The sequence below is a fragment of the Perognathus longimembris genome, chromosome 8 (genome assembly GCF_023159225.1).
Source record: "Perognathus longimembris pacificus isolate PPM17 chromosome 8, ASM2315922v1, whole genome shotgun sequence".
Taxonomy (NCBI): Eukaryota; Metazoa; Chordata; class Mammalia; order Rodentia; family Heteromyidae; genus Perognathus; species Perognathus longimembris.
Genome location: NC_063168.1, coordinates 51,755,807 through 51,769,902, shown reverse-complemented (window position 1 = coordinate 51,769,902; position 14,096 = coordinate 51,755,807). Strand labels below are relative to the sequence as shown.

Genomic DNA, 14,096 nt, shown 5'->3' with positions numbered 1-14,096 from the left:
CACCCATTGCCTTACCTATGAAACTGTAACCCCTCTGTACATCACTTTGACAATAAATATTTAGGAAAAAAACAATAAAAGAATATATAAAAGAAAAAATCTGACCACAGATCCTAATAAATGTGAACTCCATCCAGAGACCTTCCCAGGAGCCCTGTGGAATGCCCTTGACTGGTTGTTGCCCATAACTGGTATTTCACACAACCGAGACAGTACCCATGAGCCTCTGCGAGTAGTGTGCACACATTCCCATGGACAGCATATGGACATGCCCCTTTAGCTTACCTCTGTGGATGGGAAAAAGTAAACAACCTCAAATAATTGTGGAACTTTCCTGGGGGAAAATAAACAGGAGTTTCTTAGCACCTGGCCCAATTATGTGGGACTGAGAAAAGGTCAATATTCTTAAGATGTTTCTTGCTAGAAGAAATGAGTGGACTATGGGCAGGTGCAACCAGAGGAAGGGGCAAAGAGACCTCCAAAATCTTTAGCTGGTGGAGTGGAGTCTTTTGAAGTCAACCAGTAAAGATTGACTTTATTGGGAATACAGTAGTACATAAAGAATGACGGAAGCATGACATTATCAAAAGAAAAAGAAAAGAAGAAAATTTCAAGACTGATCCTGAAGAAATGGAGATTAGTGAATTACCTGCTTAGGAATTAAAAAAAATAGTCATCTTAAAGAAGTGTACTAAAGAGAATATAGATAGATGACTACACTAAATTAGAAAAGCAATATTGGAACAATGATAAATTCACCAAAGATGAAAATAATTTAAAAGCTCCAAACAAATTTTAGAGCCAAAGAGTATAATGATCAAACTAAAAAGTCAATAAACAGGCCCAACAGTAGGTAAGATCAGCAAGGAAAATATTCAGTGAACTTAAAGACAAATCATTTAAAATTATACAGTCAGAGGAACATAAGGAAAAAAAATAACTTTTAAAAGAATGCCTTTATGACTTATTGGATACCATCACATAGAACCCTACATGCATGACAGAAATCCCACATGGAACAGATAAAGGGTAAGACATATTATTTAAGGAAGTAATGATAAGAAACACCTCCAACTCAAGATGCTCAAAGAACTTCCAATAGTCTCAACATTAAGAGTTCTTCACTGAGACACCATAAAGTCAAATAACCAAAAGTCAAAGACAAAATATAAACAAAAACAAAAACAAAGCAACCAGAGCAGCAATTGAAAAGCTAAACGTATGCTGCCTGTGGAAGGTTCATTTTGGTTTTAAGGACACACATGGTGGTGAAAGCAAAGAGTTGAAAAAAGGTATTTCATGAAAATGATAATCTAAAGGGAACAGAGGTAGCTGGACTTACGTCAGACAAAATAGTCTAAATCAAATACTACTACAAGACACAAAGAAGATCACTATATAACTAACAGTAGAGGGCTCATCTCATCAAGAGCTATTAGAAATTGTATATAGATACGTGTTGTGTGGGTATATGTGTGTATCTGAAGTGCTTCAATATACGAAGTGAATATTAACAGAACCAAAGAAAGAAATAGGAATAAAGGAATACAGGCAGCAACATTTGAATACTTCACTTTCAACATTGAACAACTCATCCAGAGAGAAAAAAATCAATAAGGAAATTGTGGCCTCAAACCACTTTATAGACTCAATGTAGACAGGACATTCTATCCAACAGTAGCAGGTCATTGTTCTCAAGCACACATTGAACATTCTCTAGGATAGAATATGTTAAGCTACAAACCAAGTCTTAACACATTTAAGAAGTTTGAAAGTATATTGTTTCATTTCTGACCAAAATGGTATGAAATTAGAAGTCCATAACAGGAGAAAAATGATCAAATTTATCAAAAAGCTTCAGAATAGAAAACTAACATACAAAAATCAATTGCTTTTTATATATACTAATATTGAACCATCCATAAAATAAAGAGATAATACCATTCACAGCAGCACACATTTTCATTCATCCAAGAGAGATGACTTGAGTTGATTATGTGTGAATTGGTTTGATTGTAGTTATTTCACACTGTGTATAAAAATGTAGATGTAAACTTGTCCCCCATAAATATACAATAAAAATAAAAGAGATAGCTGGGCGCCAGAACTCATGCCCATAATTTTAATTGCTCAATAAGTTGAGATCTGAGGATTGTGGTTCAAAGCCAGCCTGGACAGGAAAGTCCATGAGACTCTTATCTCAATCACTGAAACAAAAAGCTGGAAGTGAAGCTTTGGCTCAAGTGGTAGAATACTAGCCTTGATCAAAAAAGCTCCCACGGGGAGTGAAATACAACAAGTCCTGAAGTTGCCAGATCACAGTTTCTGGCCCTTCTCATAAAGAAGAGGGGGGAGAGTGGATGGACAGCAGCCTTTATTAAGGGCCTGCTAGGAGCTGGTTACTGTGGGGGGACATTTACTGTACATTATCTCATTCGATCCCCAGGACAATCCTGTCAGATTTGGTGACAACCTGTCTCATAAGGAAGGAAACATGCTCCAAGTGATTTAGTTTGTGGTTCATAAGTCACACACTTGGTTCCAAAGCTAATGTTCTGCCTGCACTCTCACATGCTGCCTCTTATATTAAATGCAGAGAAAAAGAATATATCCCTGAGTTCCTTCCAGTATTTGAGAGCATGTTGGGGTGACCTTACTGTTTAAAACCAATTAGGTCATTGATAGTCACACTAATTGAAATTAAAACATGGTACTGGAGTGGAAGAAGGGTTAGGGTTGCTTCCCACATTGAATGTTTGGGTGCATTTCTGAATCCAGGAAATTTTAAGTTCAGGTGCGTATCAATAACAACTTTATTAAATAAGGCAGCTTATCTTCTGAATGTACTGATCTCTTTGGGGTCAGTATGCTGTGACCAGAGCAAGGTAACCAGTGGTTACTATCAGCCTGTCCTTGTAATTGGTATTCTCCTATGCAGAAATAATAACCTAGTGTATTCAGGTTGAGCATCCACTGAGCTGATAGCTGTATTCTGTTTCACAGGAAGCAATGGCTTAGGGATCAAGGTTTAGGAGAGAGTATCTATTCTTGCTTATATCTACCTTCTTGCCACGAGAGTAAGCCTGTTTCTCTCTCTCTCTCTCTCTCTGTCCTTGGTACTGATGAGGGAAAAATGATAGGAAGTGTCTCTTTATCATGGTTCTTTTGTTTCTACCAAAGGAAGAAGACAAAAGGCAGGACCAGAGGAGAATAGAGGGAGACCGGAAGTGGGTCTGATATTTAGGAAAAGCTGGATATTCCTGTTTTTAAATTTTAAGTACTGTGTGATTTATTTATTTATTTATTTATTTTACTATTGACACAATTGTTGTAGTCATACTAAAGGAGATTTAGATTTGGAAATTAATTGATCAAACCAGTAGCCATTTGCTACCCTTACACAGAGACCGTTTCCACTTCTGCACAGGATTGTGTTTATTTGGATGCTGTTATCTCTTGTTTGTTCCACTACCACTTTTTTTAAACTTCCTGTAATGATATTTACTATATCTGGTGTGCATTAAATGACTTGCCATTGAGCCCTTTACCTTTGGCCCTGAGCAGTCATATGTTTGTAGTTCCAGGAACTTTACCCTGGAGTCCCTGAAGTAGACATGGAGTCTGGGCTATTAAGAAACAGTCCAGTTGTCTGTATTTGTCTAAATTAAAAAAAAGTACCGGTAGCAGTAGTGGCTATAATAATGGAAGCAAGCACTAATAACATATGCTCACTTCATGTAATCCTCCTGTGAGGTGGATGGGCTCTCACAGTCTGCAGACACAGCTGGGGAAACCTGTACTCAGCGAATGAATGTCAAGTGACTTGCCAAGGGCAAGCTGGTGACTGGTGAAGCCAGCATGCAAATTCAGCCTGGCTGGTTCCAAAGAGAATAGAGAATGAACAGAGAGATTTTCACACTACCCAGAAGTTGATTTTTCCATTAATAGTAATAGTAAACAATTTGGGCATAAAAAGATAATATGTTCTGGAAAGAGAATTCAACCAAGAGTAACCTTCAGTACACCTTTCAGCTACTTCCTACATCAAACATTCCTGCTCTCTCTCCCTTTTCCTTTAATCGGAAACTTGCTCTTCTTCATGTAGACATCTCTCTCTGGTATGGCGATCCTCTTTCTTAGGAGACAGAGCAGTTGAGTGAGCCTTCCCAAGAGATGTGCTATCATTAGAAAACAAACACCAGATTTAGAGTGTGAAAACTTAAGAAAAGGAGTAGGCGAAAAGAAAAATTTCATTCCTAATTTTCAAAGTACTGATTATATGTTAACAATAGCAAATATTGAGATGGGCACCAGTAGCTTATAATTGTAATCCTAGCCACTTAGGAAGCTGAGATCTGAGGATCATGGCTCAAAATCAGCCCCAGAAGGAAAGTCTATGAGACTCCAGTCTCCAGTAACTACCTAGCTCCTCCCAAAAGCCAGAAGTGGAGCTCTGGCTCCAGTGGTAGAGCACTAGCCTTGAGCAAAAGAAGTTCAGGGACAGTGCCCAGGCCCTCAGTTCAAGCATCAATCTAATGTTACACATATACATACATACGTATATATACATATGTATATATATATTTGAAACTTCCCCAACCTCCTAATACTGTATAATGTGACTATCAGAAAGCTTAACATTATATATATATATACACACACACACACACAAATACATATGAAATATTGAAGTGAAGCTCCCCTAATTACTTTTTAATGTGACTATCAGAAAACTTAAAATTATGTATATATTTATTTACATATAAAATATTGAAGTGAACTTCCCCTAATTACTTTTTAATGTGACTACCAGAAAACTTAAAATTATCTATGGCTTACATTAGCATTCTCTTGCTGCTCAGGCTTGCTAATTTTGTATGTGCCTTTTTCAGTGGTACAGATTTGGTGATGGCTGGGTGGCTTTGCCTTTGGGACTGCTTTCAGTCATTTGAGGCTCTAAAAGTCAGCATGAAGCAGGTTTGCTTACTCTACTTGGCTTGTTTAAGTTGGATTTCAGTAAAGGAGGTGATAAGGGAAACCTTCCCTTTTATCTGATTAGCATCTGATTTGCTCTGAAATGAAAGAACATGACCACTACTCTGCCCAGTGACTCTCTATCTTTCCTTTCAAACAGTGATGCCTAGTGGCAAAGCTAGTAGGATAAACAGGTTTTGTGTCTTTTTTGGACAGCTATGAAATTCCAAGTTGTTTTTAAAATGTTTTAGGAAACAAAGCTGACAGTCACGAGCCCTTTCTGCCAGTGGTACTGCTGTTGTCAGCAGTTGTTTCAGAAGGACCTCTTGAATGTCATGTGCCTGCTTGCAAGGAACTTGGGTCATGGATATAGAGGCAGACTTTCTGCTCTACCGGGAAATGACAAAGACAGCAATCAAGAAGCAGGTGGAAGACTTCATGTCTAACTTCAATTTAAAGCCAGAGATGCAATAACTGTAAGATTTTTTCAAGGTACTTTTCTAAGGCCTGTAGAGTTTAGTAGGCTGTGGAGGGTTTTAGTTTTCTTTCCTTTCCTTCCCTTTCTTTTCTTTTTCTTTCCTTTCTCCTTTCCTTTCCCTTCCCTTTCTTTCCCTTCTCTTCCCTTTCCTTTCCTTTCCCTTCCCTTCCCTTTCCTTTCCTTTCCTTTCCTTTCTTCTTCTTTTTTTTTTTTTTTTTTTGCAGGTCCTGGGGCTTGAACTCAGGGCCTGAGCTTCTTTGCTTAAAACTAGCACTCTACCACTTGAGCCATGGCTCTACTCCCAGCATTTTATTGCTTAATTATAAATACAAGTCTCACAGATTTTTCTGCTTAGGCTGACTTTGAACTGAGATCCTAACATTTCAGCCTCCTGAGTTGCTAGGATTACAGGTTCGAGCCACTGGAGCCTTGCTGACTCTGGAGTGTGTTAGGGTGCTTGTTGTGGGTGTATAAAGGCCCCATAAATGGATATGACTGCCAGGGAACATTTCTTTTTTTTTTCCAGGGTACATTTCTGAGAAGGGCAAAGATACTCATTGGGCACCAGTCCCAGGTAATTGCAAGCAAGGTGTGGGCTGGCATTAGATGAGAGGGTTCTAGCGTCTGGATGTGATTCAAGGGGAAGCCGCTCATGTGCTCTTGGACAGGGTATGACAGAGCCTGATAATGAAACCCCAGTCTTAGGTTCTGAGGGACCACTAGAGATCTTTCTCATCTTTTGACTCTTAAAGTTCAGAAGTTGATGTATTGACAAAGCATTTAAGCTATTTTATAAATAAATGTATCGCACTTATATGTGCCAAGTACTTTATTTCTAAATAGCGATGTAGTTATAGCATAGCAAGTAAAACTGTTTCTCTCTTATAGTAATCAATTTAAAGCAATGTGAGTTTATAACGTAAAATGCAAGTCAAGATAGAAAAATCATAAAGGTTTTCTTTTCATTTTCTTTTTCTTTCTTTCTTCCTTCCCTTCTTTCTTTTTTTTTTTTTTTTACTGCAAGATCTGGACTAACTTGGTACCTGATGCTTTGCCCTTTGGCTGTTCTACCAACTGAGCCAAGCCTCCAACCCCTCATGAAGGTTTCCATGTGCCATTGCATTAATGGGCCACTGAGTTTCTAGAGGCCTGAGGGTTTCACACAGGTCCTTTCACACAGGTCCTTCCTCTGTCTCTGCTCTCTCTCTCTCTGTCTCTCACCACCCTCCGTCTTCCTTCACTTTCTCTGTTCTTCCCCTCCCCTTCCCCATTTTCCTTCTCCTTTCCCCTCCCCTTCCTCTTTCCTATGCTCTACTCTCTCTCTCTCTCTGTCTCCATCCATTTCTTTTTTTTCCCCTCTGATACTTGGTATAAACCCAGGACCTTGCACATGCTAAGCAAGCACTCAACTGCCAAGTGACATTTTGGACCCTTGTTTTTTTTTTTTTTTGGCCAGTCCTGGGCCTTGGACTCAGGGCCTGAGCACTGTCCCTGGCTTCTTCCCGCTCAAGGCTAACACTCTGCCACTTGAGCCACAGCGCCGCTTCTGGCCGTTTTCTGTATATGTGGTGCTGGGGAATCGAACCTAGGGCCTCGTGTATCCGAGGCAGGCACTCTTGCCACTAGGCTATATCCCCAGCCCCCCTTGTTGTTTATGAGACAGGGTCTCTCTATGTAGTTCAATCTGGCCTTAAAGCTTTGTAGCCCTGGCTGGCCTTGAACTCACGATTCTCCTATCTATTGCCTTCCAAGTGCTGGTATTCCAAACCTGGGGGTATCACTCTAGTTTGTAGAGCAGATCTGTCCTATAGATTCTTGAGAGTGGGTCGAGGACCAAGAGAATAGTGTCGAGGAGGTCAGCTTGCATTCTCTTTAGGAGTAAGATGACGGAGCCTCATCCCGATGTCAAGCATGGAGAGGAAGCATGTGAGCAGATGGTTGGGCCCTTGCTCAGGCAAGTGTTGCATGTGTCTGCTTATCTCTCTGTACACTTGGGAAAATCTGTGATGATCATTTATAGTACAAACTCGGTGTATGGCAGTGGTTCAGTGTAATAACTGTGGGCAGGTGCCAAGAGATAACTCATAATTCAGTGCTGACATTCATGGAATGTTTATATGTGGCCACATCCTATGTGCTGAGTCGTGAATTATTTTTCATTCTTCACTATAGTCTGTAACTTCTCTGTCATGATTCCCTGTTTTTTACAGGATCAGATAGGTTAACTAATTTGTCTGAAGTCACACAGCTGGCACTCAAAGTCAAATCTGTCTGACTACAAGGCCATTCAGCAGCATTGATGGATAGTAATGGCTTTTTATAGCATCTTCTGCTTCTCCCATTTCTCCTTCCTTAAACCTCTAGTGTGGATTTCTGTGACTTAACTTAGAACGATATCATCTCTGTTAACGTTGAAAAAAAAAAACCATACATTTACCAGATCTTGTGTGACACATTTCTATATCTTATTATATTGAAATGGTTTCTAGTGGTTTATATCATCATCAAAGTGGCTGTCTTTGGCCCTTTAAGAAGCTAATTAATCACTAAATATAGACCACAACTTGTTCTTTTCAGTCTTCTGTGTGTTTCTTCCCCCCATTGTGTGATGCCATCTGTGCTATGAGCTCATGCTCTTTGTGTTCCTTTTCTGAGAGCCAAAGCTGGTCTGCTTTCAAAGTTTGCATGTGTGGCTGTGAAAACATTGGAATCTAATGCCTCCTTGTGGATTTGCCCAGTATCACTTCTTCACATAACTGCATGGAACTTCAGTCTCCCCATCCTCGCTCACTGGAAATGTACACTTGTTCTGTTAGCAAAGGGACCTACTTTGTCTTTGGCAAGTCATCCAACAGCTACAGGTCTTTTTTCCTGGGTGACTTTTGAAAGGTCTCATTTTGTTCATTTAATAGGTGTGCCGTGGGAAGCCAAACCTTAATAATATGCTGTCCTCTGCAGATCCACTGACTTTCTGCTGTGACAAGTGAAACAAATGTTGAAGAACAAAGACATAAGAAAATAATAATGGCTGCTCTCCGGCAGGGCTCTGATCCATCTTTCACTCGCACTTTCGCTTCTGATTCTGCAGAAGCCTCTCATCATCTTCCAAGGGAGTGGACCACAGAGACTGTCAGAGGTTCTCTTGCACAGTCAGCTCAAGAGCTCTGAAATCATCACCAGATGCCTCATCTTGTTAACTGTGCAGCCTAGCTCTGGCCACGCCCCAACTCCTTTCTCTTCTCCATTTGGGATTCCCAGCACTAAGTTTAGCTTGAGATGCTAATGGGGAAGGAAAGGCTACTTGGCATGTGTCCACTTACCCCATTCCTGACACTCGATGCAGCCCCTGGGAAGCAGGAAAGCCCCAGGCCAGCTGCCCACCTTCTTTCTGCTCTATCCCTCCAAGCTGGAGTTGAGACCCTTGCTGGCAAGCAGCAGAGGAAAAGATGGGGTCTGGGTACACCTGGAATTATTTGAAAGAGATCACATATTTCCCTACCATAGAGGTTCTTCTAGGGCCACAGAATCATTTCTCCTCAGTCTACACCTTATTTTCAAGCCTTAAACAGCTTTTGAGAAATACAGGTTGAAAGAAGTCACTGAGTCAGCCATACAGCCAACCCAACCACCATATAACACTTAAGGAAGGGTATGGATAACATGCAAACCCCTTAATTAGGGTTCAGCTTTGTTGTCAAAAGAGCATATGTTGCTACTAGATTGAATGAAAAAATTATTTCAAATTGATTAGGACAACATGTTTAACAACCTACAGAACTAAGATGGATTTCTAAAAGGTTGTAGACATCTAACTTTCCTGAGTACAGTTTGAGTAACAGCTCATATTTAAATCTTGGTCATATCCTTATACTATGGCCACGGGAGTTTCTTAATCTTTCTGAGTGTCAATGCTTTCTGTTTAGTGGAAGACATAACACCTTTTGTATCTAGCTCAGAGGATCATTGATGAGTTGTAAATGGATTTTGTCAAATGTTTTTATGTCTTTGAGATGACCAGGTGATTTCTGTTTTCTATTTTCTTTTTTTGGTATGGTATATTGCATTCATTCATTGTGTGTGTGTGTGTGTGTGTGTGTGCGCGTGCGCGCGTTTGCGCATGCACATGTGTGTGTGTGTGTGAACCTGTCCTAGGGCTTGAACTCAGGCCTGGGGTCTTTCCTTGAGTTTTTTGCTCAAGGTTAGCATTCTACCACTTGAGTCCCAGCTCCACTTTTGGCTTTTTTTTTTTTTTTTGGTGGTTAATTAGAGATTAATAGTCTCATGGATTTTTTTGCCCAGGCTGAACTTTGATACTCAGATTTCAACCTCCTGAGTAGCAAGGATTACATTAATTGATTTTTATATATGGAACAATTCTTGCATTCCTACGATAAGTCCTTCTTGGTCATAGTAAATAGCTTTTTTAAACATTGCTGAATTTGATTTGTTAGGGACTTTTGCACATATATTCATAAAGAATATATTGTATAATTTACTACTTTGCCTGTGATGTCTCAGGGGACCACTGGCCTTATAGACTTATAGAGTGCATTAAGAAGCTTTCCTTCCTCTGCTACTTCTTTTCCTCTTGACTTTTGCTTGTACATGATGGGTGCTGACCATGTGAGTCATGCTTCCAGTCAGACTTTATTCTTGGTTGTTCATGAGATAGAGTCTTGCAGACTTCTACCGGGCTGACTCTGAACCATGATTCTTTGATTTTAGTTTCCGGAGTAGCTAGAATTCTAGATATGAGTCACAGGCACTTGGCTAGTTTATTTCATAATATATTGTGCATAGATGAAGAATTTTCTATTTGCACTTGAGAAATGTCATTGTGGGTAGAGTGTTTTATAGATGCCTATTATTTTTAGTTGGCTTTATAGTGTTATTCGTGTCTTCTGCTTATGTGCTCTACCATTACTGAAAGTAGATTATTGGATCCTGTAATTTTTATTCTTCAATTGTCTATTGTTTTTTCCTGCAGTTCGGTTGTTTGTGTTTTCATGTACCGTGGGGCTCTGTCGGCAGGTACACATAGGTTTACACTGCTTTTATCCTGGCCTTTTTGTCATTACACCATAACAGCAAACCTAACCCCAGGTATATGGTGCCAAGGGGATTGCTGCTGAGGTGAACGCATGATTGCTTAGGAGACACTGAGTTCAATACTGGACTGCAAGTGCTTCACTCATTTTCTTTTTCTCATAATGCTGCCCACCTTCTGCTAAACACAACTCTTTGCCTTATCACTTAAGATCATTATCTTTTCCCTTTTGGGGCATCATTTACTTCATCTCATAGAGAATTTTTCACAAAATCCAGGGCAAGGGAACATTCAGCCCATCATATGGTGATTTAAACAAATATTAAAATGTCATGGGCCCAAATAAGAGCTTCTCCATATCCACTGGGCTTGTGCCATGTGCACATGGAAATTGAAATATTGTTGCTTTTGAAATTTCTTTTGACTATTTATTACTTTTTGACTATCCTTGGTCAAAACCACACGTAATAAATCTGCTTACTGTATCTTTGTCTCTAAGTGATGATTTATACCTGAAAGTTGGTTGTAGCCAATATCAGTATAGGCATCCCATCTCTGTTACTGTTTGTTTGCATGTTATATTTTGTCCTATCCTTTTTCTTTCAATACATCTTTTTTTCCCCCCTGAAAGTATATCTCACCTGGCACCGGTGGCTCATGCCTATAACCCTAGCTACTCAGGAGGCTGAGATCTGAGGATCACAGTTTGAAGCTAACAGGGGCAGGAAAGTCCCTGAGACTCTTTATCTCCAATTTTCCACTCAAAAACTGCAAGTGGCGCTGTGGCTCAAGTGGTAGAGCACTAGCCTTGAGCATAGAGAGGCTCAAGGACAGAGCCCAGACTCTGAATTCAAGCCCCACAACTGACAAAAAAAAAGTGTATCTCTTGAGAGTAGATTATGTTGTTTTATGTCTTAGATTATGTTGTTTTATCTATGATGACTGTCTCCCATCTTTTGACTGGCAACTAGGGTCTATTTATATTTAATGTGCTTGTTGATAAGTAGGGTTTATATCTAAATTTGTTTTCTAGATGCCTTATAGCATTTGTTTCTCAGTTTCTCCATTACCACCTCCTAAATGATTTTTTTAGTGGACTTTTTAATGATCTCTTTTTGTGTCACCATCTTTTCTGTTAATTTCCAAGTAGTTATTCTGTGAATTAAAAGTGGCATCTCAATTTGTAACAATCTAGTTTGCATTAATACTAGTTAAATTTCAAGAGTATATAAAACATTTGTGCCTATGTAGCTCCATTCTTTTTTCTTTCCTTGAACTGTTATGGTCAAATTATAGCTCTACTCAGTGTATGTGTATTGGTACACTCATAATTATTGCTTTATTCCTTATTTCTTTTAAATCATATAGGGAAAACACATGAACACAACATGGATATAACTTATATTGTCTCTATGCTTATAAGTATTCTTTATTTCTTTATGTGGATTCAGTTACTGTCATATCAATTGAATGAATTCCCTTTAATATTTCTTGCAAAGATGGTCTGATATACAATTCTTCCAGTTTTTGTGTAAATGAAATGTCTTCCTTCCTCTCCCCCTCCCCCCAAATTTCTGAGGGCTAATTTCACTCTGTGTTGAATCTTGGTTGAGAGTTTTTTTTTTTCATGCTTTTGAATATGGCATCTTACTTTCTTCTCAGTCTTGACTTTCTGTTACACTGAGTATGGATCTCTTTGGCTTCTTTTTTAAAAGTCAAATCTGGGAAATTTCAGATGATTTTTTTTTCATATATTCTTTCCCTCCCTCGCTCCCTCGCTCCCTCCCTCCCTCGCTCGCTCCCTCCCTCCCTCCCTCCCTCCCTCCCTCCCTCCCTCCCTCCCTCCCACCCTCCCTCCCTCTCTCCCTCTCTCCCTCTCTCCCTCCCTTCCTTCCTTCCTCTCCATTATGCTTATAGACAGCTAGCGTCTTACATTCTGTCTGAAGCTGTGCTCATTTTTCTTCATTCTCTTTTCTTTATTTTCTTCAGGTGGCATACTATCAATTAACTAATCTTCAAGTTTGCCTATTCTTCTTCCCACTTAAAACTTCTATTGAATCCTTTTAGCGAGTTTTCCATTTCACTTATCATACTTTTCAAATCTAGAATTTCAGTCTTTAAAATCACCTTACTGATATTCTCTATGTGGTGAGACATCATTTTCATACTTTGAGTTCCCTGAACATGCTTAAAACAGATGATTTAGGGCTGGGGATATAGCCTAGTGGCAAGAGTGCCTGCCTCAGATACACGAGGCCCTAGGTTCGATTCCCCAGCACCACATATACAGAAAACGGCCAGAAGGGGCGCTGTGGCTCAACTGGCAGAGTGCTAGCCTTGAGCGGGAAGAAGCCAGGGACAGTGCTCAGGCCCTGAGTCCAAGGCCCAGGACTGGCCAAAAAAAAACACAAAAAAAAACAGATGATTTAAAATCTTTATCAAATAAGCCCAGTGTCTGGGTTTCTTCAATGATAGTTTCTAGGGACTATTTTTCCTTCATTTATGAACCATACGTTCTTTCTTTCTTTCCCTTCTCCCTTCCTTTCCTCCTCCCCTCCCCTCCCCTTTTCTCTCTGCTCCCTCTCCTCACTCATCCCATGAAAACAAAACCCAGGGTCTTGTATATACTGCACACATATAACACACATGCTCTGTCTCTCAGCTACATCCCCAAGCACTATACTTTGTTTTTGTTTTTTAATTTCTTTGCTTGAGGTACACTGTTAGATTGAAAGCTGAATATGACATAATATTGCAACTCTATAAATTTGTTTTCTCCTCTCCTCCCCAGTTTTTTTGTTTTTGTTGTTAATGTTTGTTTCCTTAGTGATTTCCCCAAAGTAATTCTGTAATTGGTATTTGTTAAGCATAGACCCTGAAGTTTTTGTTTGGTTCTTAGTGATAAGCTAATGATCAGACAGGGTTGTTCTTAAACATCTGGAATCACCAAGTCTCCCAAGTCTCTGGCAACAGACTGTGTGTTTGGAGGTTGCCTTCGACCCTGTTTTAACCTTCTTGCCTACCCAGAGTTTCAAGGTCGACTCAAGGATCATTGTTAAATGGAATGGTATTTTTATAGACTAAAAATGTAAGTTATAACACTGTGTTACTATGTTTACAATCCATATTTGTCATTGTTCCCATACCAGACTATTTGCTCTTTGTAAACATAGGTATTTTCTGACTTACATGTATTACTTAGATATAAACACCTTCTTGATATGCCTTATATCTTATAACCATGGGGGAGGGACAAGACCAAAAGAAAAAACAAACCCTGAGAAATGTTGAGCTTTTAGAGAATTCAAATGATCAGATTCATTTATGAAAATATCAGCTTCTTTCAAAACTTGATATCAAGTAGTTTAGGTAGTGTTTTCAATGTGCGATTCAACAACTATTTTCCTCAGAACTCAGGAGTACTTGAAATGTTTGATTTTTAACATCAGGTTCTTGGCTCCTTCCAAATCTTTTGATTTAAATTACGTAGGGAGGGTTTAGGAGTTTACATTCTTCACACCCTTCCAGGAGACTCCTGGTGATCTCTGTTCATTGTTTTATTTTTCAAAATAATCACTTTATACTTATACTTAGATT

General features: G+C 39.4%; 1 protein-coding gene across 6 annotated transcripts in view; it reads left to right on the top strand.

Annotated features, from left to right (window-relative positions):
- Window positions 1-14,096, top strand: part of Tmem178a (transmembrane protein 178A) — a 251,150-nt gene that overhangs the window by 221,592 nt on the left and 15,462 nt on the right. The gene's annotated exons all lie outside the window — the stretch shown is intronic.